General features: G+C 45.8%; 1 long non-coding RNA gene across 1 annotated transcript in view; it reads left to right on the top strand.

Moving 5' to 3' along the window:
• The window catches only part of LOC144785340 (uncharacterized), a 4,610,862-nt gene that overhangs the window by 2,581,759 nt on the left and 2,004,054 nt on the right, over window positions 1–25,049 (top strand). The window contains exon 8 of the long non-coding RNA XR_013601832.1: window positions 16,752–16,862. This is a non-coding gene — a long non-coding RNA (uncharacterized LOC144785340). The remainder of the gene's footprint in view (window positions 1–16,751; window positions 16,863–25,049) is intronic.

The following is a 25,049-nucleotide window of genomic DNA, read 5'->3' as shown; positions in this document are numbered from 1 at the left end:
AGGCGAGTGTCCGAGAAAGAGTTACCCGCTCTGCTGTGGGAGTCCGGTGCTCTTATGCGCCTCCGGGCGCAGGCTGTAGGCGGTGTCCGGGGCTGAAGCGCCAAGGCTCTTGGGGGCTGTAGTCCCCCCTCTCAGCGGCCGCGACGTAGGATGGAGTAGCGTCGCTGGCGGCGGGGGGGGGACCTGGGCAGAAGCAGGAGCCCACAACAAGAGAGCTGAAGAGCCGGCAAAGTCCTGGACGTGTGGCAGGAGCCCGTAAAAACAGCTTCACAGGAGCAGGCAGGTAGGCGAGTGTCCGAGAAAGAGTTACCCACTTTGCTGTGGGAGTCCGGTGCTCTTATGCGCCTCCGGGCGCAGGCTGTAGGCGGTGTCCGGGGCTGAAGCACAAAGGCTCTTGGGAGCTGTAGTCCCCCCCTCTCAGTGGCCGCGACGCAGGATGGAGTAGCGTTGCTGGCGGCGGGGGGGGGACCTGGACAGAAGCAGGAGCCCACAACAAGAGAGCTGAAGAGCCGGCAAAGTCATGGGCGTGTGGCAGGAGCCCGTAAAAAAAGCTTCACAGGAGCAGGCAGGTAGGCGAGTGCATAGGGCAGTCGTTTCATGCTTGGAGTATCTAGCATTGTGAGTGACTGCATTTGTCTTTTCTACATATGCATCAGCTTTGGTGAGGATTGAGTGAAGGAGTTCCAGTGCCACTGCCTCCATCGTCTACTACTGACAGTGCTCTTGCTGGCCCTGCTGTGGTAGCTGACATTGCTAGACGCACCTTACACTTACATTGATGGTGAATATAACGGTTGTATTTGAATCTGTGAGGATACCCTTGAGCATGCCTCGTCCTTTGTTGATGTTCCATCTTCATCCAAACCACTTCCTTGGATCGATCCTCTCTGAAAATTGAAAAGGGACCACTGATAGAATTAATTTTTCAGCTATAGAGCAACTATATGAACAAGTCCTTAGTGGGGAAATCTTTGATGACTACAACATGAAAACTAAATTGACACTAACAACTGCACTAGAAGCATGAGAGAAGCACTGATATGCAGTTATTCTGTATACATTGGCATTGTTGTATGTTTATTCAACTTGGAATATTTTGTTTATTGTGCAGTGTAAGACATTGGGTTTCTGGTTGAGGAGGTTGAAACCCTACTCAAGCAACAACCACAATCTTTGTCACATGAGGCACAAGCAAATCAAGACCAACACAGCAACATCACTTCTTTTTGAAATGGCACTCTGGTATTAGTGTTATGAATTTTGTAGCACTCGTCCTATTTTTTAGAGCATCTTTCTGTTTCTCAGAATTGTTAGCAAGTTACTGAAACAGCAGCTGCATGTTTTTACTACTTCAGCCCAGCTTGTCTTGGTCAATTGTTCCAGCAAAAAGGCAGTTCAGAGGAAATGTGGATGTTTATGGAGCACCTTCATGCATTTGACCCACATGCATTGCACTGAAAAGGTGTTTTTTTCACAGTACTTATGTTTCCTATTGAACGGAGGCATCATACAGAGAGACATGTTGGTTCGTGTTCAGGAAATATTCTGTGGTACAAGATGTGGCGTGATATACAGGACTATTTACAACAAGGGGTGGTGATGGACAGAGTCTCTGAATTAAGCAGAGTACTCTCACCCAGTCAAGAGATCAGGGCTAGATCCAACACCGTTTTTTAGCTCATTGCACCATCCCAGTTTCAGAACCTGGCTGTATGCAAATTAGTCCGTCCCTGGCCCAGTGCATCATGGGAACAGGGCAGACCAGACTACAAAAGCCAATTCTTACACTGGGAAGGAAACAAGCTTCCGGGGACCGGTTTCTGCCATTTCAGGCGTCTTCGGCCCGGCTTGCTTGAATCCTGATGGTGCAATGAGCAAGGGACTCACATCTGAGTATACCCTTCCACGCTTAGGGTGGACAAAATTATTTACAACAAGGGGTGGTGATGGACAGAGTCTCTGAATTAAGCAGAGTACTCTCACCCAGTCAAGAGATCAGGGCTAGATCCAACACCGTTTTTTAGCTCATTGCACCATCCCAGTTTCAGAACCTGGCTGTATGCAAATTAGTCCGTCCCTGGCCCAGTGCATCATGGGAACAGGGCAGACCAGACTACAAAAGCCAATTCTTACACTGGGAAGGAAACAAGCTTCCGGGGACCGGTTTCTGCCATTTCAGGCGTCTTCGGCCCGGCTTGCTTGAATCCTGATGGTGCAATGAGCAAGGGACTCACATCTGAGTATACCCTTCCACGCTTAGGGTGGACAAAATTATTTACAACAAGGGGTGGTGATGGACAGAGTCTCTGAATTAAGCAGAGTACTCTCACCCAGTCAAGAGATCAGGGCTAGATCCAACACCGTTTTTTAGCTCATTGCACCATCCCAGTTTCAGAACCTGGCTGTATGCAAATTAGTCCGTCCCTGGCCCAGTGCATCATGGGAACAGGGCAGACCAGACTACAAAAGCCAATTCTTACACTGGGAAGGAAACAAGCTTCCGGGGACCGGTTTCTGCCATTTCAGGCGTCTTCGGCCCGGCTTGCTTGAATCCTGATGGTGCAATGAGCAAGGGACTCACATCTGAGTATACCCTTCCACGCTTAGGGTGGACAAAATTATTTACAACAAGGGGTGGTGATGGACAGAGTCTCTGAATTAAGCAGAGTACTCTCACCCAGTCAAGAGATCAGGGCTAGATCCAACACCGTTTTTTAGCTCATTGCACCATCCCAGTTTCAGAACCTGGCTGTATGCAAATTAGTCCGTCCCTGGCCCAGTGCATCATGGGAACAGGGCAGACCAGACTACAAAAGCCAATTCTTACACTGGGAAGGAAACAAGCTTCCGGGGACCGGTTTCTGCCATTTCAGGCGTCTTCGGCCCGGCTTGCTTGAATCCTGATGGTGCAATGAGCAAGGGACTCACATCTGAGTATACCCTTCCACGCTTAGGGTGGACAAAATTATTTACAACAAGGGGTGGTGATGGACAGAGTCTCTGAATTAAGCAGAGTACTCTCACCCAGTCAAGAGATCAGGGCTAGATCCAACACCGTTTTTTAGCTCATTGCACCATCCCAGTTTCAGAACCTGGCTGTATGCAAATTAGTCCGTCCCTGGCCCAGTGCATCATGGGAACAGGGCAGACCAGACTACAAAAGCCAATTCTTACACTGGGAAGGAAACAAGCTTCCGGGGACCGGTTTCTGCCATTTCAGGCGTCTTCGGCCCGGCTTGCTTGAATCCTGATGGTGCAATGAGCAAGGGACTCACATCTGAGTATACCCTTCCACGCTTAGGGTGGACAAAATTATTTACAACAAGGGGTGGTGATGGACAGAGTCTCTGAATTAAGCAGAGTACTCTCACCCAGTCAAGAGATCAGGGCTAGATCCAACACCGTTTTTTAGCTCATTGCACCATCCCAGTTTCAGAACCTGGCTGTATGCAAATTAGTCCGTCCCTGGCCCAGTGCATCATGGGAACAGGGCAGACCAGACTACAAAAGCCAATTCTTACACTGGGAAGGAAACAAGCTTCCGGGGACCGGTTTCTGCCATTTCAGGCGTCTTCGGCCCGGCTTGCTTGAATCCTGATGGTGCAATGAGCAAGGGACTCACATCTGAGTATACCCTTCCACGCTTAGGGTGGACAAAATTATTTACAACAAGGGGTGGTGATGGACAGAGTCTCTGAATTAAGCAGAGTACTCTCACCCAGTCAAGAGATCAGGGCTAGATCCAACACCGTTTTTTAGCTCATTGCACCATCCCAGTTTCAGAACCTGGCTGTATGCAAATTAGTCCGTCCCTGGCCCAGTGCATCATGGGAACAGGGCAGACCAGACTACAAAAGCCAATTCTTACACTGGGAAGGAAACAAGCTTCCGGGGACCGGTTTCTGCCATTTCAGGCGTCTTCGGCCCGGCTTGCTTGAATCCTGATGGTGCAATGAGCAAGGGACTCACATCTGAGTATACCCTTCCACGCTTAGGGTGGACAAAATTATTTACAACAAGGGGTGGTGATGGACAGAGTCTCTGAATTAAGCAGAGTACTCTCACCCAGTCAAGAGATCAGGGCTAGATCCAACACCGTTTTTTAGCTCATTGCACCATCCCAGTTTCAGAACCTGGCTGTATGCAAATTAGTCCGTCCCTGGCCCAGTGCATCATGGGAACAGGGCAGACCAGACTACAAAAGCCAATTCTTACACTGGGAAGGAAACAAGCTTCCGGGGACCGGTTTCTGCCATTTCAGGCGTCTTCGGCCCGGCTTGCTTGAATCCTGATGGTGCAATGAGCAAGGGACTCACATCTGAGTATACCCTTCCACGCTTAGGGTGGACAAAATTATTTACAACAAGGGGTGGTGATGGACAGAGTCTCTGAATTAAGCAGAGTACTCTCACCCAGTCAAGAGATCAGGGCTAGATCCAACACCGTTTTTTAGCTCATTGCACCATCCCAGTTTCAGAACCTGGCTGTATGCAAATTAGTCCGTCCCTGGCCCAGTGCATCATGGGAACAGGGCAGACCAGACTACAAAAGCCAATTCTTACACTGGGAAGGAAACAAGCTTCCGGGGACCGGTTTCTGCCATTTCAGGCGTCTTCGGCCCGGCTTGCTTGAATCCTGATGGTGCAATGAGCAAGGGACTCACATCTGAGTATACCCTTCCACGCTTAGGGTGGACAAAATTATTTACAACAAGGGGTGGTGATGGACAGAGTCTCTGAATTAAGCAGAGTACTCTCACCCAGTCAAGAGATCAGGGCTAGATCCAACACCGTTTTTTAGCTCATTGCACCATCCCAGTTTCAGAACCTGGCTGTATGCAAATTAGTCCGTCCCTGGCCCAGTGCATCATGGGAACAGGGCAGACCAGACTACAAAAGCCAATTCTTACACTGGGAAGGAAACAAGCTTCCGGGGACCGGTTTCTGCCATTTCAGGCGTCTTCGGCCCGGCTTGCTTGAATCCTGATGGTGCAATGAGCAAGGGACTCACATCTGAGTATACCCTTCCACGCTTAGGGTGGACAAAATTATTTACAACAAGGGGTGGTGATGGACAGAGTCTCTGAATTAAGCAGAGTACTCTCACCCAGTCAAGAGATCAGGGCTAGATCCAACACCGTTTTTTAGCTCATTGCACCATCCCAGTTTCAGAACCTGGCCGTCTTCGGCCCGGCTTGCTTGAATCCTGATGGTGCAATGAGCCTGAAATGCCAGAAACCGGTCCCCGGAAGCTTGTTTCCTTCCCAGTGTAAGAATTGGCTTTTGTAGTTTGGTTTGCCCTGTTCCCATCATGCACTGGGACAGGAACAGACTAATTTGCATACAGCCAGGTTCTGAAACTGGGATGGTGCAATGAGCTAAAAAACGGTGTTGGATCTAGCCCTGATCTCTTGACAGGGTGAGAGTATTCTGCTTAATTCAGAGACTCTGTCCCTCACTACCCCTTGTTGTAAATATTTTTGTCCACCCTAAGCGTGGAAGGGTATACTCAGACATGAGTCCCTTGCTCATTGCACCATCAGGATTCAAGCAAGCCGGGCCGAAGACGGCTGTAATGCCAGAAACCGGTCCCCGGAAGCTTGTTTCCTTCCCAGTGTAAGAATTGGCTTTTGTAGTTTGGTTTGCCCTGTTCCCATCATGCACTGGGACAGGAACAGACTAATTTGCATACAGCCAGGTTCTGAAACTGGGATGGTGCAATGAGCTAAAAAACGGTGTTGGATCTAGCCCTGATCTCTTGACAGGGTGAGAGTATTCTGCTTAATTCAGAGACTCTGTCCCTCACTACCCCTTGTTGTAAATATTTTTGTCCACCCTAAGCGTGGAAGGGTATACTCAGACATGAGTCCCTTGCTCATTGCACCATCAGGATTCAAGCAAGCCGGGCCGAAGACGGCTGTAATGCCAGAAACCGGTCCCCGGAAGCTTGTTTCCTTCCCAGTGTAAGAATTGGCTTTTGTAGTTTGGTTTGCCCTGTTCCCATCATGCACTGGGACAGGAACAGACTAATTTGCATACAGCCAGGTTCTGAAACTGGGATGGTGCAATGAGCTAAAAAACGGTGTTGGATCTAGCCCTGATCTCTTGACAGGGTGAGAGTATTCTGCTTAATTCAGAGACTCTGTCCCTCACTACCCCTTGTTGTAAATATTTTTGTCCACCCTAAGCGTGGAAGGGTATACTCAGACATGAGTCCCTTGCTCATTGCACCATCAGGATTCAAGCAAGCCGGGCCGAAGACGGCTGTAATGCCAGAAACCGGTCCCCGGAAGCTTGTTTCCTTCCCAGTGTAAGAATTGGCTTTTGTAGTTTGGTTTGCCCTGTTCCCATCATGCACTGGGACAGGAACAGACTAATTTGCATACAGCCAGGTTCTGAAACTGGGATGGTGCAATGAGCTAAAAAACGGTGTTGGATCTAGCCCTGATCTCTTGACAGGGTGAGAGTATTCTGCTTAATTCAGAGACTCTGTCCCTCACTACCCCTTGTTGTAAATATTTTTGTCCACCCTAAGCGTGGAAGGGCATACTCAGACATGAGTCCCTTGCTCATTGCACCATCAGGATTCAAGCAAGCCGGGCCGAAGACGGCTGTAATGCCAGAAACCGGTCCCCGGAAGCTTGTTTCCTTCCCAGTGTAAGAATTGGCTTTTGTAGTTTGGTTTGCCCTGTTCCCATCATGCACTGGGACAGGAACAGACTAATTTGCATACAGCCAGGTTCTGAAACTGGGATGGTGCAATGAGCTAAAAAACGGTGTTGGATCTAGCCCTGATCTCTTGACAGGGTGAGAGTATTCTGCTTAATTCAGAGACTCTGTCCCTCACTACCCCTTGTTGTAAATATTTTTGTCCACCCTAAGCGTGGAAGGGTATACTCAGACATGAGTCCCTTGCTCATTGCACCATCAGGATTCAAGCAAGCCGGGCCGAAGACGGCTGTAATGCCAGAAACCGGTCCCCGGAAGCTTGTTTCCTTCCCAGTGTAAGAATTGGCTTTTGTAGTTTGGTTTGCCCTGTTCCCATCATGCACTGGGACAGGAACAGACTAATTTGCATACAGCCAGGTTCTGAAACTGGGATGGTGCAATGAGCTAAAAAACGGTGTTGGATCTAGCCCTGATCTCTTGACAGGGTGAGAGTATTCTGCTTAATTCAGAGACTCTGTCCCTCACTACCCCTTGTTGTAAATATTTTTGTCCACCCTAAGCGTGGAAGGGTATACTCAGACATGAGTCCCTTGCTCATTGCACCATCAGGATTCAAGCAAGCCGGGCCGAAGACGGCTGTAATGCCAGAAACCGGTCCCCGGAAGCTTGTTTCCTTCCCAGTGTAAGAATTGGCTTTTGTAGTTTGGTTTGCCCTGTTCCCATCATGCACTGGGACAGGAACAGACTAATTTGCATACAGCCAGGTTCTGAAACTGGGATGGTGCAATGAGCTAAAAAACGGTGTTGGATCTAGCCCTGATCTCTTGACAGGGTGAGAGTATTCTGCTTAATTCAGAGACTCTGTCCCTCACTACCCCTTGTTGTAAATATTTTTGTCCACCCTAAGCGTGGAAGGGTATACTCAGACATGAGTCCCTTGCTCATTGCACCATCAGGATTCAAGCAAGCCGGGCCGAAGACGGCTGTAATGCCAGAAACCGGTCCCCGGAAGCTTGTTTCCTTCCCAGTGTAAGAATTGGCTTTTGTAGTTTGGTTTGCCCTGTTCCCATCATGCACTGGGACAGGAACAGACTAATTTGCATACAGCCAGGTTCTGAAACTGGGATGGTGCAATGAGCTAAAAAACGGTGTTGGATCTAGCCCTGATCTCTTGACAGGGTGAGAGTATTCTGCTTAATTCAGAGACTCTGTCCCTCACTACCCCTTGTTGTAAATATTTTTGTCCACCCTAAGCGTGGAAGGGTATACTCAGACATGAGTCCCTTGCTCATTGCACCATCAGGATTCAAGCAAGCCGGGCCGAAGACGGCTGTAATGCCAGAAACCGGTCCCCGGAAGCTTGTTTCCTTCCCAGTGTAAGAATTGGCTTTTGTAGTTTGGTTTGCCCTGTTCCCATCATGCACTGGGACAGGAACAGACTAATTTGCATACAGCCAGGTTCTGAAACTGGGATGGTGCAATGAGCTAAAAAACGGTGTTGGATCTAGCCCTGATCTCTTGACAGGGTGAGAGTATTCTGCTTAATTCAGAGACTCTGTCCCTCACTACCCCTTGTTGTAAATATTTTTGTCCACCCTAAGCGTGGAAGGGTATACTCAGACATGAGTCCCTTGCTCATTGCACCATCAGGATTCAAGCAAGCCGGGCCGAAGACGGCTGTAATGCCAGAAACCGGTCCCCGGAAGCTTGTTTCCTTCCCAGTGTAAGAATTGGCTTTTGTAGTTTGGTTTGCCCTGTTCCCATCATGCACTGGGACAGGAACAGACTAATTTGCATACAGCCAGGTTCTGAAACTGGGATGGTGCAATGAGCTAAAAAACGGTGTTGGATCTAGCCCTGATCTCTTGACAGGGTGAGAGTATTCTGCTTAATTCAGAGACTCTGTCCCTCACTACCCCTTGTTGTAAATATTTTTGTCCACCCTAAGCGTGGAAGGGTATACTCAGACATGAGTCCCTTGCTCATTGCACCATCAGGATTCAAGCAAGCCGGGCCGAAGACGGCTGTAATGCCAGAAACCGGTCCCCGGAAGCTTGTTTCCTTCCCAGTGTAAGAATTGGCTTTTGTAGTTTGGTTTGCCCTGTTCCCATCATGCACTGGGACAGGAACAGACTAATTTGCATACAGCCAGGTTCTGAAACTGGGATGGTGCAATGAGCTAAAAAACGGTGTTGGATCTAGCCCTGATCTCTTGACAGGGTGAGAGTATTCTGCTTAATTCAGAGACTCTGTCCCTCACTACCCCTTGTTGTAAATATTTTTGTCCACCCTAAGCGTGGAAGGGTATACTCAGACATGAGTCCCTTGCTCATTGCACCATCAGGATTCAAGCAAGCCGGGCCGAAGACGGCTGTAATGCCAGAAACCGGTCCCCGGAAGCTTGTTTCCTTCCCAGTGTAAGAATTGGCTTTTGTAGTTTGGTTTGCCCTGTTCCCATCATGCACTGGGACAGGAACAGACTAATTTGCATACAGCCAGGTTCTGAAACTGGGATGGTGCAATGAGCTAAAAAACGGTGTTGGATCTAGCCCTGATCTCTTGACAGGGTGAGAGTATTCTGCTTAATTCAGAGACTCTGTCCCTCACTACCCCTTGTTGTAAATATTTTTGTCCACCCTAAGCGTGGAAGGGTATACTCAGACATGAGTCCCTTGCTCATTGCACCATCAGGATTCAAGCAAGCCGGGCCGAAGACGGCTGTAATGCCAGAAACCGGTCCCCGGAAGCTTGTTTCCTTCCCAGTGTAAGAATTGGCTTTTGTAGTTTGGTTTGCCCTGTTCCCATCATGCACTGGGACAGGAACAGACTAATTTGCATACAGCCAGGTTCTGAAACTGGGATGGTGCAATGAGCTAAAAAACGGTGTTGGATCTAGCCCTGATCTCTTGACAGGGTGAGAGTATTCTGCTTAATTCAGAGACTCTGTCCCTCACTACCCCTTGTTGTAAATATTTTTGTCCACCCTAAGCGTGGAAGGGTATACTCAGACATGAGTCCCTTGCTCATTGCACCATCAGGATTCAAGCAAGCCGGGCCGAAGACGGCTGTAATGCCAGAAACCGGTCCCCGGAAGCTTGTTTCCTTCCCAGTGTAAGAATTGGCTTTTGTAGTTTGGTTTGCCCTGTTCCCATCATGCACTGGGACAGGAACAGACTAATTTGCATACAGCCAGGTTCTGAAACTGGGATGGTGCAATGAGCTAAAAAACGGTGTTGGATCTAGCCCTGATCTCTTGACAGGGTGAGAGTATTCTGCTTAATTCAGAGACTCTGTCCCTCACTACCCCTTGTTGTAAATATGTGATATACAGGACAGCAATTGTCTGCACTGTTTCCTGGCTGTAGATATTTTTGGGTACTCATGCATCCAAGTCAAAAGAATGGTGCAGTGACTCCTCTGGGTGCAGTCAGTGACAGCCTTTACCATGTGGCTGCTACATGAGCCACCAGATGCCCAAATCCATCCCTCTCTGCATGTGCTTCTTGTTCCTCAGATACCATGAACAATGACGTAGGGTTCATGAAAGAAATTCTCGGAAACCTACCTGAACTCTAAGCTTTCTTGTCCCAGAAAAGAGGAGGGTGGCAGTTTGCTGTGGTTACATTTGACTCGCATTGTGTCTCAGCTTCCCTCCAGCGACTGGAGAGTACCCACTGCAGTAGATCTTCCTTGACATCAGATAGCCCATACTAAGCAGCACCAGACAATAATATACTGGTGATAAAATTTGACTTTTACTGCAAGTAAGTAGTTCAGTTTGTAGTTTGGTAGTAGTGGTTATACATGTGACCAGTGTTAGATCTGGCCTTTTGTAGGTTCACTTGCAGGTTTTTGCCTTCAATTGCTGAACTTGTTTTGTTGGCCTTAGGACTCTGTGCACATTTTCTCTGCTAACCAGTGGTAAAGTGCTTATGGTCTCTCTCTAAAACATGGTACAAGTAAATTAATGTACAAATCAGGTTATAGCCAATTGTAAGTACCCATTAAACACTACTACAGGTACCCAGTGACTGTAATTTAAATTCCAGTAGGGGGCTAGCCGCACTCATTGTGCCCTTGAAATACTCTCAGACCTGCCATTGTACCCTGTGTGCAGTTTTAAACTGCCATTTCGACCTGCCAACATAAACATTTTTACAGGCCTAATCCTTTCCTTTTAATTCATACGTCTCCCTTATGGTAGACCCTAAACAGCCCATAGGGTAGGGTGCATGGTAGGTAAAAGTAGGTCATAAGTAATTCAATGTTACATGTTCTGGCAGGGAAAAGCTCCTAAAGTCGACTTTTCACTGTTGTAAGGCTTTTTCTCCCACAGACCAGCACTGGTTCACCATATCACATTCCAATAAGTACTAACTGTAGATTGGGAGCAGATGAAGATATGCTGGTCACACTCAACTGAATTTTAATTTAAAATCCTCTTTAATGGTCAAGGTGGATTTTAAAATACAATTTTGAAAAGGACACTTTTAGAAAGTTGTAGATTTCTTGCGCCAACTAACTTTGCCTTCTGCCAGTGTCCTGGGTCACATGACTGTGACTTTCTCTGCTGTTAGGATTTGTGTACTACTTTCAGACAGTGAGACAAAATGGAGCTTAAGTGTAGACAGGATGGGCCATCCTTATAGGATGACTGGGAGGGGCTGTTATTAGCCCCACTTCAAAGGGCTTTGCCTACAGCACCTACAAAGGAACCTGACACAAGACCTGCCCTGCCTTTAAACACCCCAGACAGCTTGGAGGCTTGGCCAGAGAAAGAACATGAGCTTTCCAGAACTAGTGTTGGGAGTATACATGGAGTCACCCCCACCCCCAAACACACTCACAAATACTGGCACCAGGTATAACAGTGGAACTCCACAACTACTCTTTAGAATACTTCTGTACTTGTGGAGGATTCTGAGAAAGGACTGCCCTGCTGCTCGATGCTCTGCTGTGCTGACTTTTAGGAAAGATTGAACCTTCTTGCCTTCATCCAAGGCCAGCCAAAGTGACTCCAAGGAACAGGTAGCTGACCTACTGTGTGAGCTAAAGTGACACAACAAGCTTCATAGGCATCCCTGCAACTGCCCAACTGACCTGCTGCAAGTGGACCTGCCTGGACCTGAAACTAGACCTACCTGCACCCTCCCGCTGACCTCTACTGGAGTGAGTCCTGATCGCCAAGAGGTGTGCCCCATGTCATGTACCATTGGCTGATATCAGTGGAGGCTTCTCCTGCAAGAAAAGGTGAAAATCCTGAAGATTGGCCTCTTCACGACCAAGAACAGGGCCGTCCATGCCAAGACTCTGCCGCTCAGCACAACTACCAATATGAAGCTCCGGTGAATCCTTCTCTTCACTTTGACAACGACTGTCTGTGGCAACGCGAATCCTGCACTTTGTTCTACAGCAACAATAGCCTGCAAAGATCGCCAGTGCAAAGCTACAGTGTCTACTGTCCACAACACTCAGCCTTCTCCTAGTGGCCCGCTGCAATGCAAATAGAACTTTTCACACTGAACTTAGAAGGTAACTTTGTAGAGAGACTAAATTGGCTCCTGTATCTGCCCATGCTCTATTGCAGTCGGCCTGAACTTGTGATTTTCCCCTGTGTAGCACAACCAGATGACCATGAGTAGCAATTGTCTTTTAGGCGCTATTTTCTTTTATTTTTTTTATTTTTTTTTTATTCGTTGGCAAATTCAGACAAATAAAACAAATACACAAAAATAAACAATGCAGATAGGTACGATGTGCATGTAGTACAGCATAGAAACATGTCATATGTTGAAGTGAGTAGCCAATATGTTGAGGCGCTATTTTCAATTAAAATTTTAAGACTGAATATATCCAATTCCACTGACCGGATTTTTATTGTTCTGGGTTCATTTTATTTATTAAAATATACTCAAGTTTTCTAATTTGATTTGAGATATTTATTCTTGTGTTGTGGTTCAACTTTGTTACTGTTTGTGTGCTATATTTTTGTGTGCTGCATGAATACTATACGCATTGTCTCTCAGGTAAGCCTGACTTATTTTGTACAAAGCTACCAGAGGGTTAAGCACAGGTTAATTTAGTGACTTTTGTGGTTCTCTCTGTCAAGGATTTTTATTGCCCTAGCACTGCTTTTAACCCTTTCACCAATAATACAATATCTAGCAACTAGCATTAGATGTAATTGATGCAAGTTTTTCTTTTGTTATATGCATAAGATCCATATTTATTGTTCCAAGACCATGTAGTAAATCACAGGAGCAGATGCAAGCACATTTCTGGTATACAACACCGAGAAACAGATTTACTGATAGTTGACTCAGGGCAGCAAACAAAGTTGCTGCACTGTGTTGCTTCAAGGGAGAGAGAAGAGCAGTGCCATATCTACTAAGATACTGTTTCTTACTTCCCATGTAGTGGAACACTTTAACCAGCCTTGTGCCATGCACCCATCCTTGCACCACACCAGAATGTTAGGATGTGTGCTATATGTGTAGGATAGGTTTGTACTGGAAGGGTTCCCTTCCAGTGAAAATGTAGAAATCCTAGAAATACTTTAAAACGTTTTCATGTCCCGATGTTGACAATGTTTGGAGGAAAGAAAGTTTTTATCAAATGTTACACCTGTCTTCAGGAGGATGAATATTTGGTGCAAAACCCAGTTTACTTTTTATAGCAGATATGGCTTTGCAGGGAGAATGCCCATGTACTGCCCTGTGGATGTGAAGTGAGTGGCTGCTTTATCACCATCTGAAATATTCTGGTGAACAGCAAGACTAATATCTTGAGCCTAAAGTGTGGCATCTAGCTGCTATAGCATGGTTCAGTTGCTTCAACTATGCAGCTGTGCTTGTAAGGTGTGCACGTACACAAGTGTGACCAGTGCCCAAAATTGTCTGGAAGAAATCTGCCATGGTATCTCGGTTGTACACAAGGTTTGACTCTGACTGGTTGATTCACTTGCAGCATTTGTTACCATTATTTCTCCTGGACAGGAATTGGCCACACATTGCCGGGGAGGATAGCTAGATTGCCATAAAAGAGTCTAGAACCTCATTGGAAATGTAGATCAATATTGTTGCCTTTGAGCATAGTCTGTTATCAGTTTTGCAGAAGGAGTTAGAAAGTGTGACAAAGATAGTGACCACAACAAAGTACACCGCAGAGGAGCTAATCCTACTCATATGTCAGTGACTCAATTACGAAAACTAATAAAACAGCTGTGATTCTGGAAGGGTCATGTAAAGATGAAGGAAGATTATCTATTTAGTGAATCCTCCTTATCAACCAGAGGTCCAAGCACGATAATCCTATTTGAAAACTAAATCAAATTTGAGTTCAAACAGCTTCTCATCTTTCTCTGTAGAAAGAACACATAGTGCCTCTGTACCTCCCTCACCACCGGGTGCTTCCTCACATGGCTGTGTTCTTCCATCTCCCCAACCATTCGAACAGTGACGCCATATTCTAGGCTTCTGGTATTACCACATTACTCTTGCAATGATGCAATGCAACAGTGATGCTGTTCCCTACCTTCAGTAAGAGGCACAAAAGCACTAGAAGAGCTATAATGCAGGGAGGGTTTGTCATGAACTGGAACCCACCACCACCACTTAGTGCACTGTTACCACTGCAGCCCAGGGGCCTCATCTCAGGAGCTTTAATCTGTGATGTAAAGAAAACATGGGCAATCACTCTATGCTTCCAGAGTCTCTCGCTTTCTTAGTGTAAACTTTAACAGCCACATGCATCATTGTAGGAATTTGAGATTCCTAAATTGCAAAAATTAAGGAATCGCAATTTAGGAATGGCAAATTCCTATGCATTAAGAATTCGCTAAAGTTTTTGCGATTTCTTAATTTTCCTTATTTGCAATTCCTTAATTGCGAATCGCAAATAAGGAATCGCTTTACATTGACCCCTTTGGGCCTAGAGGCCCATAGGAATCAATGGGAAGGCATTCTCATTTTGCGAATTCGCAATTAAGGAATCGCAAAATGAGAATGCAATTTCAAGGGTGCAGGGGGGTCCAAAGGACCCCCCCAGCACCCCTGAAATGTCACGTAAGTACATTTTACTCACACACATGTCCCAAGGGCATGTGTGTGTAAAATATAAGTTTCAAAAATGCATTTTTTTGCATTTTTGAAACTTTTTGCAAATTACCATGAAGGTTTACTTCATGACAATTTTCCCCTTCCTAATTGTGAATTTGTAAATTAAAAAAAATGATGCATAGCATTTAAGAAATCGCAAAAAATGGTGATTTCTTAAATTGCGAAAAATGAAAAAAAAATGATGCATCCCAAAAAAGGTTTTTGCATTCGCAAACGGCCGAATTTTGCGATTCGCACCGTTTGCGAATGCAAAAAAGCTTGATGCATGTGGCCCTATGTTGCCGCTGCCTCCAGGCCAATCTCAGAGAAGGCAGCAGACTGCAGCATTCTAGAGTTGGCATGTGCAAGGAATCCGCAAATCTTTGCAGCGTCTGGCCATTCATGTCAACCTTCTCCTTGAGGTCTTTGACTCGACAACCAGACCATCAATGCCCAGAGTGTTTAGCCCCAGTCTCAGTTCAGCAAGGACTCTGCCAGCACAGGTACTGTCAGGAGAGGCTATCGAGACCAGGATTTCGGCCTGTCAATAAGGAGAGAGCTTGCAAGGCATCGTGTTTGACAAACGTCACTATGTAGATATTTTGTTGGATGCTGATGGTGGCAATAGCACACGTTAGGGGTATGTGCAGTATAAGGTATTGTTCTGTTGAAAAGGCCTCTTATGGAAGGGTTTCAGCACGGCAATTGTACGAAATTATAATACAATTAAACAGTATTTTGCCCTGTGTCTGTGGTGAGCTCCAGAAGGTTTCAACCCATTCTCATAATTTTCCTAATATGCTTTTGCAACATTGTGACTGCTACTGTGAATAAATACACTAAGGGGCATATTTATTAAACTATGGAGCAGCGCAGCAAGTCGTCTTGCTGTGCTGCACCGTAAGGAAAGGCCAGTGTTTAGGGAATATGGCGCATTCCTGCATTTTCCCCTTTCCTAGCGCACAATAGGCAACCTAGCACCAGGGCCGGACTGGCTACCGGGCAGTTTAGAAAGCTGCCGAGCTGGGGGGTGATTTCGTTCATGGAGACCTGCGTGTGCTAAACGAAATTCGTTTTGCATTAAATATTTCGAAGCACACGCAGCTCTCCATGAACGAAATCAGACCCCACCGCAGTTAAATCAGCCAGCAGCTCGGCAGCTTTCTAAACTGCCCGGTAGCCAGTCCGGACCTGCCTAGCGCCAATGCAGGCCCCCTTGTGCCAAGGTGCAAGGGTGCCTGTTTGTAAGCAGGGTTGTTTTTATGCAGGAAGGGACATCTTCCTGCACAAAAACAATCTCTGTAGCATATTCCTCTATCTATGTGTGCTGCAGCAGCACACATAGCAAGTGGAAGTAACATGGAGAAATAAAGAAATTTCTCCTTGTTACGTCTCCCCTGGGAAGGTGTAAGATTTTGGCACATTTCTAGGTCTACAATTTCTTGTAAATCTGGGTATGCATCAAAAATCCAAAGGCGTTGCGTGGGAACACCTAGTGCAGCGCCCATGGAATGTCTACCCAGGGCAGAGTAGCGCAACGCAGTGATTTGCACTGCATTGTGCTTTTCCAGATTTATGAAGCAACTCAGATCCACGGAAAATGGCTTTGCGTCGCTTCCTAAATCTATCTCAGAGGTTTGTTTCGCACATGTATCACATTGCATGGTGCAAATGCGACTCAACTCTCTTATTATCACTTTAAAAGTACAGGACACTCAATGTTGCCATATTATTGAGAGTGGGACTAAGATTGGGAAGGGCAATATTGGTTGTGGTTATGCGGTTAGCTACAACATATCTTGTAGGGGCAAGAAGCTTTTCTCCAAGTTGCTGATAAAAGGCTGAATAATTAGATGAATATCTGCTTTGGGAATTAGTTTGGCCTAGATAGGAATATATTTTTTGCATATCATCAACACAAGTTAATATTTAGAGTTTTTTCTTGTCTTTTTACTTGAGCTTTTCATGGTGTCTTTTTGTCCCGTAGGTGCAACAGAGGTTTGCTCCACGCCTAGGAGCCAAGGTAGGCGAACGGAGTGTTTTACGTGGTGAATTTGCTGACTTTTGGACTAGCAAAAACACTTCTCAAGTGCTGAAGGTAAGTCATCTTGTCTGCTGTTTCATTGTGATTTTCCTAAATAAATGAGGTACCACATTATGCTGTTTCATTAATATATGGTGGAACTTTTAAAGTTTGATCCTGTTACCACTGAAAGGCTGCCGATTTTTCTCAGCTCTTGAAATCCTGTTGTCTCGATGGATAAAGCGGGCCTATTCCTAGAACAGTATGGTGGCCAAAAACCATGGAATGGAATGCGGCCCAGGCAATCTCCATGATTTGAGATTAATTCAAGCATCCCATCAGTAACCTTGTTGTTGGTTACATTTGATGTCCTGTCATCTCTGACCACTTTGCTGAATGATCTGTAAAAACCTCAAACAAACCAGCGCAAATTTGTGTTTTTGAGTCCTGAAAAATCACAGCGTGTATTCCACGTCTACTGAAACTGGACAATCATTCCACAATCACATTTCCTTCACACTCCCTTGGACCACTCATTCTTGAAAAATATAATGCTGGTATGACTGCATCAACATAATTTGTGTGAGTATTTGGTCCATAAGAGTAAATAAAATAATTGCAACCTTTAAGATCCCTACACTAGTAGGAGGCTCTCCAAGGGATTAGGATATCAATGTTCTCACCCCAAATTCAAACGAACTTGATTACTTTGACAAGTTATATCAGACTTACACAAGGTGCTACATGATAAGTAACCCACAGACAAATGTTTGAACCTTATGTAGAATAGTGATTTATCCATTGTATCGCTCTGGTTAGCCCTTGCTGTGTGTCCTGTGTGTAGAAGGGGTTTGAATTAATTGGCGGGTGTCTAGGTAACTTAATTCAGGTTCTTCGCGATGGCTGTTGTGAATAGAGATGTGTAGTGTAGACATCACTGTGGCGTGACACAGGAGGAACACATTTTTACTTTTCGGTTTTGATGCACAGGAATATTCATACACAAACTTGGGTACACATACTTCAGATTAATTCATGTCTAACCTGTTGAAAGAAGACAACATATTAGAGAGCTATTTCTCTTCTCACTGTGTTCTCTTATTAGTCTCCTATATATATTATGAATATATTTTTTTAAATATAATCTTTCATGGAATGCTTTTTTTTTAACTCTGCCTTAGAAATATGTTACTCCGTTAACGGTGGACCTTGGATAGTGCAGTGGAAAACACCCAATTTCGACCCCTCAAATGTTACATTGTGTTCAGAATTTTCTTTCTCTAAGCTTCCAATACTGAGTTCAAGACAGAACTGATTCCTAGTTTTTTTGGCCTATTGCCTTGTTTTAATCCTTTTTATCTTTCATACCGCTCACTGAGAGCAAGTTCTAATGGACGCTGAGGTTCCGTAAAAATTCTGGGCATTGCCGAATATGGACGAGTTTGGTATCTACGAACCGTAAATGGCGAGTTCGGCAAGTGTGTGTGTTTTCGCTACGCTACCTGCCAGGGTTCGTCTAATATTACGCGTTCTTCATCTGAACCCTCGGGTTCCATTTTAGATACGGCATCCATTTTGTTTCTTGCCCTCACGTAGTCAGCGAGCAGATAACTGTTCGCCCCTGACCCTCTAGTTCCCAAGCCTTGCGGAAGACGCATATTCCTTTCATGCGTCTTTATGGCCGGAGGAATGACACAGCAAAGGCAAATGGCTCAGCTTGAGGGTAATCTGGTCGTGCCGGCTTATTATGACAGCCTTGCAGGTGATGGATCCAACTCTTTGATCCTACGATCATGCTTCCGATAAAAGCCCCACACTCTTTTCTCTACACGTGTCTGACTTCCTTGCAGCTGCTCTTGTCTCTTCTTCTTTGTCATTTACAACTCTAAATAGGTATGCCTAATGGTGGGAAGATGTACTCTTACAGTTGGGAACCGGCATTGCTATTGTAATTATATTCCGGGATTCTGAACACATGAAAGCGACCCCTTTGAAGTTTACTGTGAGAACCGGATTGTAATCTTTTGTCCACATGTTATGCAATGACAACATTCTGTATAAAAGAGAGCGACCTACAAACTCAATTTGAAGCAGACTCTCAGAACCTACACACTGTTGTACTTCTTGTGACTTTTGCCTCCCTGCAGTAATAAACGCTGATCTTTGACGCCGAAGGAAGTATCCCGTGTCTCTGTAATTTGTGCGCCGAAACAGGTATCCCATGAAGGTTATAGGTGTTGTTCCCTGGCACCGCTGGTACTGTTAAAAGTCCAGTCCTTCAGTTGGCGCCCAACGCGGGGCGACTTCAGCGGTACCGGTCCAAAGCCTGATGAGCGTGAGGAACTTCGTGTGAAATCTCCGAGGGAAGGTGCACCCCGCTTCATCGATCCTGTTGTCGAAATAAGTGGCCCGAAGTTTTTCCCTGCGAAGATTCCCGCCTCCTGACGGCTGCGACGGACCGATGCCCTGACTGTCGACCTGTCTTCGACGCCCGGCGCAGACCTTACGTACAAGCGAGACGACAGACGGGCCTTCCTGGTGACGCCATTGAAGTTCCGAGTTAAGTATTTGTGGGTCGCTCCCAGTCCTTAGTGGTTGTTCTAGCTTTTTGAAAGCTTTGTTGTAGCCTTTAAGGCTTTGTTGTAATAGCTCACCGAGCTTTGTAATAGCCTCCTCAGGCTTTGTTGTTAGCTCTCCGAGCTTTGTGATAGCCTTAAGGCTTTGTTGTATTGCATGGTTCCATTGCATTTGTGGTTCTTAGTATTGGTTCTTAGTATTATTTGACAGTTGCAATTGCCAAAAACCGGGGGTTTTGACTTACACAAGGTTTTATTGCTTCGGTAATCCTTGAAGTTTGATACTAGGTTAGTGTGCACGATGCCTAGCCATAGTGGTTTGTTTCGTATTTTCCAATGTTGCGCAATGGATTCCCGGTTGGAGGACTCGTGTCCGATACCTCCAGTTGGAACTCCGATACATGATCTTTATAGTCGACATGGGGTGGGTCCTATAATATATAATGATTACTGGGTCCGCTATACAAAGAAAGACGGTGACCTTAGATGGCCACCACATGGAACTTTTGAACTTTCGATTTTAGATAATCTTGAGGCTAAATTATTTTTAAAGAAAGCTAGGCCAGCTATGTTTGATTCCTTTCAGATATGGCGTAAAGAGGCCAAGCAGAAAGAAATCAAACAACTTAAAAAGGATCAAAAGCAAGGGTTCGTTCCGATAATGCAAACTATACGAGAATGTAAACAGGAAAAAGAAGAAAAGGAAATGGAAATCTCTACTAGATTACATCACATGAAAATAGATAAATGTTATCCGGTTTTACCAAATAATCTAGAAAGGAAAGAAGAAGATTTGAAGGAGGATTCCTTGCTGTCATATTTGATGAAATCACCACCTCCTTATGTACAGGGTGCTACTGCTCCTGTAGCTGCTCCTGTTGTTCCTCCTGTAGCTCCCCTTGTTGCTCCAGCGGCTGCGGGTCAGCCCGTTGTTAACCCTATGTTTGTTCCGCCACCTGTCCTTGTTCCTACTGCTCCTGTACCTGTACCTTCGCAGACTGTTGTTTCTGCTACTCCGACTACCTTGTCCGTTCCTACTATGCCTTCCTTCACCTCCAGTGTTGTTGCCCCTGTTTTTCTTTCTCCTTCTGTTCGTAAGCGTGTTCCTAACTCTGTTGCTACCCTTTATTCACCTCTTTCTGGTCCATTATTTTCGTCTAATTTATCTGAAACTCCTCAAAGACGGAGTCAGATCCCTAGTGGTAGGGAGAAAGAGACGTTAGTAACCATGGCATATAGGTGGATAAGACATCCTGCCAACTACACTCCTCGTGTGGTCTTTGACACGTTTTCTCAGTTTAATGAGCCTACGCAGAGATTCGTGTTTGAGGAGATGTGTAACTTTTTGAGGGAAGAATGGTATAATGATGATGTAGATAATGTACCGTCCGACATAATTGAACTTCAGAATCACTTTTTGAACGGTATGATTATAGGAGACGATGTACGACGTGCCGTGGAACGCTTATTAGCGTTCAGATCCACAGCACATTCTCGGGTGTCCTCAGATGATACCACTGAGAATTGGAAAGCGGCTCCTGGTCAGTATCCTATGAGAGAGGTTCCGCCACTGTGGGTGCCTGGTGATCCTAATGCAAACCCTGTGGTTCTACCGCATTTTCGAAGGGTATGGATACATCTTCCATGGAAACGATCGGAAGTTTTGCAAGTGAAACAATCCTTACCCGATCCGCGTAAAAATCCGGCTGGTTATTATAAGGAGTTATCACAACTGGTGGAAGCTTCTATTATGAACCTTGCCGACATCGACATGTTGTTTGGCAATGTTGTACCGCAACCAGTTTGGGCTAAAATTCGTCAAGCCGATCACGCAGTTGAATTAGGGGGTGATTGGGCTGCATTGATAACAGCTGATGGACTACAAGTTGGTGGGGCTAAGCCTGACCAGCTAATCTTAGATTTGCCTCAGAAAATCATTACGCTCATGAAAACTCTCATGCCAGCGATGAAGGTGAACTGGGATAAGTTATCAGCTTGTAAGCAAAAGAAAGACGAGAGTGTCTCGGATTTCTTTACAAGGTTTGAGGAAGCGTTTGTCGACCACAGCGGTCAGGACATGGGCACCGAGGGAGGCCAGCGGTTATTTGTTGACAAATTTGTGTCGAATTTGTTGCCTGAATTAAGCAACAAATTGAAGAATTCAGAAAGTGCGTGGGCAGTTTCAACCCCTGCGCAAATACTAGCAACGGCCCAGTATTATGAGAATAGGGAAAAGGAAGAAAGTGATCGTGTAGAAAAGAAAACGAAAGAACTCAAAACGAAGGTTTTGTTGCAGCAAGCATACCCTCCACGATCAACCCAAAATGATTCACAACAGCAGTATCGACCACGAGCACAGCCCGATAGGATGCAGCCGCGCTCTGACAACTTTGATTATAGACCTTCACTTGGGTATAATCAGTGCGCATATTGTAGGAAAGAGGGACACCTAAAATATGATTGTCTTGCCTTACGGGACCGTCTGAATGGTGTGTCGACACGTGGAAACCGTGGTGGTGGTCCCCAACAGGCATCACGAGGTAGAGGTCGTGGTTCATCCCACAATCAGATTGATCGTCATCAAAATCAATCGGATGCGAATAATTGTTTTGACCAGCGAAACACAGGGTCAGTCCGATCTGCACAGTATAATGTGGACGATTATTACGTAGAGCATGAGACTGTTGTAAATGACCATTACTAGGACAGCCAACGACAAAGAGAGGGAGTAGTGTCAGTTCCGGTCGATCAGAGTGGGCCTTACGTTGCAGTGGCTACATCGGGTGTAGTTGAGCCTTTTCTGTTAGACACTGGTGCGACAAAAAGTTCCATCATGCATTCGAAACTCCCTGGCGCACCTTTGTCTGGCTTAACGAACGTTTCCGTTGGATTCTCTGGCGCCCCTGTTAGTAACCCAGTCTCTAGTCCTTTGCCTCTTATGATTGGACCTCGTGAGCTAACGGCTCCACTGATTCTATCTACAGGTTGTGGTGAGAATCTTTTGGGCCTGGATTTGTTGAAACGACTATATGCAACATTGTATTGTTCCCCCGAAGGAGTGGAGCTTACGTTGGGACGGAGAGTGATCTCTCCCATGTATTTGTCGGTCGATAAATTCCCACCGGAATTGAGTTCCCTCCCTGCGTCCTTATGGGCCACAGGTCCCAATGATGTGGGCCTGTTAGACATTCCACCCTATGTGATTCAATTGAAACCAAATGCGCGATTACCGCGTTTACCTCAATATCGTATTTCTCTTGAGGGCGAACGAGCGCTGTTAGCAATCGTTCATGATCTCATTGGAAAAGGTGTTGTTGAAGAAACTCGTGGAAACGTGTGTAATAGCCCTGTATTGCCAATTCTGAAACGAACTGACCCAACTAAACCTCCTGTGTATCGTTTCGTAATAGATTTAAGAGAGGTGAACAAAATAGTGGTTCCACAATTTCCTGTGGTTCCCGACATTACAGCCTTACTAACAATGATTCCGGCATCTGCCTCCTGGTTCACGGTGATCGATCTAAAGAATGCTTTCTTTAGCATTCCGATTGCAGAGGAAAGCAGAGACCTATTCGGATTCTCATTAGGTGGTCGCAGTTTTAGGCTAAAACGCGCTCCACAGGGCTACTGTGAGAGTCCGTCAATCTACAGCCAAGCACTTAAAGGTCAGCTTGATGCCTTTGTTTTACCGACGGGCGCGGCTTTGATACAATACGTTGACGATCTTTTAGTGGCAGCTGATACAGAAGCTATTTGCAAAACGGCTACTGTATCATTATTGCATTATCTACATGACTTACATCACAAGGTATCGCCTTCAAAGCTACAGTATTGTTGTCAAGAAGTAACCTATTTAGGTCACTTATTGTCAAGAGAAGGGAGAAGGTTGACCCCAGAGAGAATTGCAGCAATTTCCCGAATGACTGTGCCAGAAACCCAGAGAGATGTTCGCGCCTTTTTAGGTATTACGTCCTATTGTAGACAATGGATTCCAAATTTTTCATTGTTGGCGAAACCATTGATAGCCCTTACGTGCAAAGATGTTCCATCCCCATTGCCTTGGTCTGAAGAGTGTCGGAAAAGTTTTTCGGAATTGCGTGATGCGTTGTGTTCGGCTCCTGTGTTGGGCACCCCTGACTACAGTAAGCCGTTTACAATATACGTTCATGAGAGGGATGGTTGCGCGTTGAGTGTTCTGACACAACCTTTTGGTGGCAAATAACGCCCATGTGCCTATTTTTCTTCGACTTTAGACCCAGTAGCAAGAGCCTTGCCAAGTTGTTTAAGGGCAACGGCGGCAGCTGCGGCGTCCATTCGACAGTCCGCAGGTTTAGTCATGAATAATATGCTCACGGTAATGGTTCCGCATGCAGTTGACACTCTATTGAATCGAACGAAAACTCAACATCTGACGAGCGCAAGATTGTCTGGATATGAGTTAACGTTGCTGGCCAGTCACATACGGATAAAACGATGTAATGTGTTGAATCCAGCAACATTGCTGCCGATCGACACAGAATCAAGTGGTGAAGCAGTACATGACTGCTATCTCAGAACTGAGGAGGAAACTAAGGGTCGTATTGACCTAAAAGATACTCCATTGACAGATCCCGATGGTACTTTGTATGTGGATGGTTCCTGTTTTAAGTTGCCGAACGGTGATGTGACGACTGCGTATGCTGTAGTAACATTGAGAACGATTGTGGAAAGCAAAAGACTAAGTCAGAATTCGGCTCAGGCTGCCGAGTTAATCGCATTGACGAGAGCGTGTGTGTTGTCTAAAGATAAACGGGTGAATGTGTTTACAGATAGCCAGTATGCGTTTGGTGTGGCACATAGTTTTGGACGATTGTGGAGAGAGAGAGGATTCCTTACGTCGCATGGCACGAAGATTCAACATGGTCAGCTTGTAAATGATCTTTTAGATGCACTCACATTGCCTAAACAAGTGGCCATAGTCAAATGTAGCGCACATCAGAAAGTAACAGATGATGTGGGTCGTGGAAATGCGTTTGCGGATGAAACGGCTAAAGAGACGGCTAAAGATTTGACGAACAGAATGTATGTTACGAGCTCAGTGAGATGGCCAACAGAGACTGGTATGTGTGAAGACACATTTGAAAGTGTGAAAGGAATACAGAATGAAGCCACTGAGACAGAAAGGACTAAATGGAGAGAGAGCACGGGAAGATTGGATGAGAATGGATGTTGGGTTGATCTATCAGAGAAGCAGAGATGGATGTTACCGGATGCGTATGTGCTCGCTGTTGTTACAATGGCTCACGGTATGGCACACATCAACACGAAAGGCATATGCAAGTTGTTGTCTCATGTATGGAAGAATGATGGGATTACTAAGTGTGCCGAGAGAGTGGTTAAGAATTGTATGGTGTGTTTGATGCACAATCCTGGTAAGGGCACCTCCACTCCACCTGGCCATTTTGCCCCTCCTACGTACCCTTTCGAAGTTATCCAGTTGGACTTTATCCACATGGAGAGATGTAATAATTTGAAGTATGTGTTGGTTGTGGTGTGTGCATTTTCTAGGTGGATTGAGGCCTACCCCCTTAAGGATAATACGGCTTTATCCACGGCAAAAATTTTGCTCAAAGAATATTTTCCCCGCTACGGAATGCCTCGGGTCGTATGGTCGGACAACGGAAGTGAGTTTGTTGGGAGTGTGATG

Source organism: Lissotriton helveticus, chromosome 10 (genome assembly GCF_964261635.1).
Source record: "Lissotriton helveticus chromosome 10, aLisHel1.1, whole genome shotgun sequence".
Classification (NCBI taxonomy): Eukaryota; Metazoa; Chordata; class Amphibia; order Caudata; family Salamandridae; genus Lissotriton; species Lissotriton helveticus.
The sequence above is the reverse complement of the archived record's forward strand: the minus strand, read 5'-3'. Positions and strand labels throughout refer to the sequence as shown.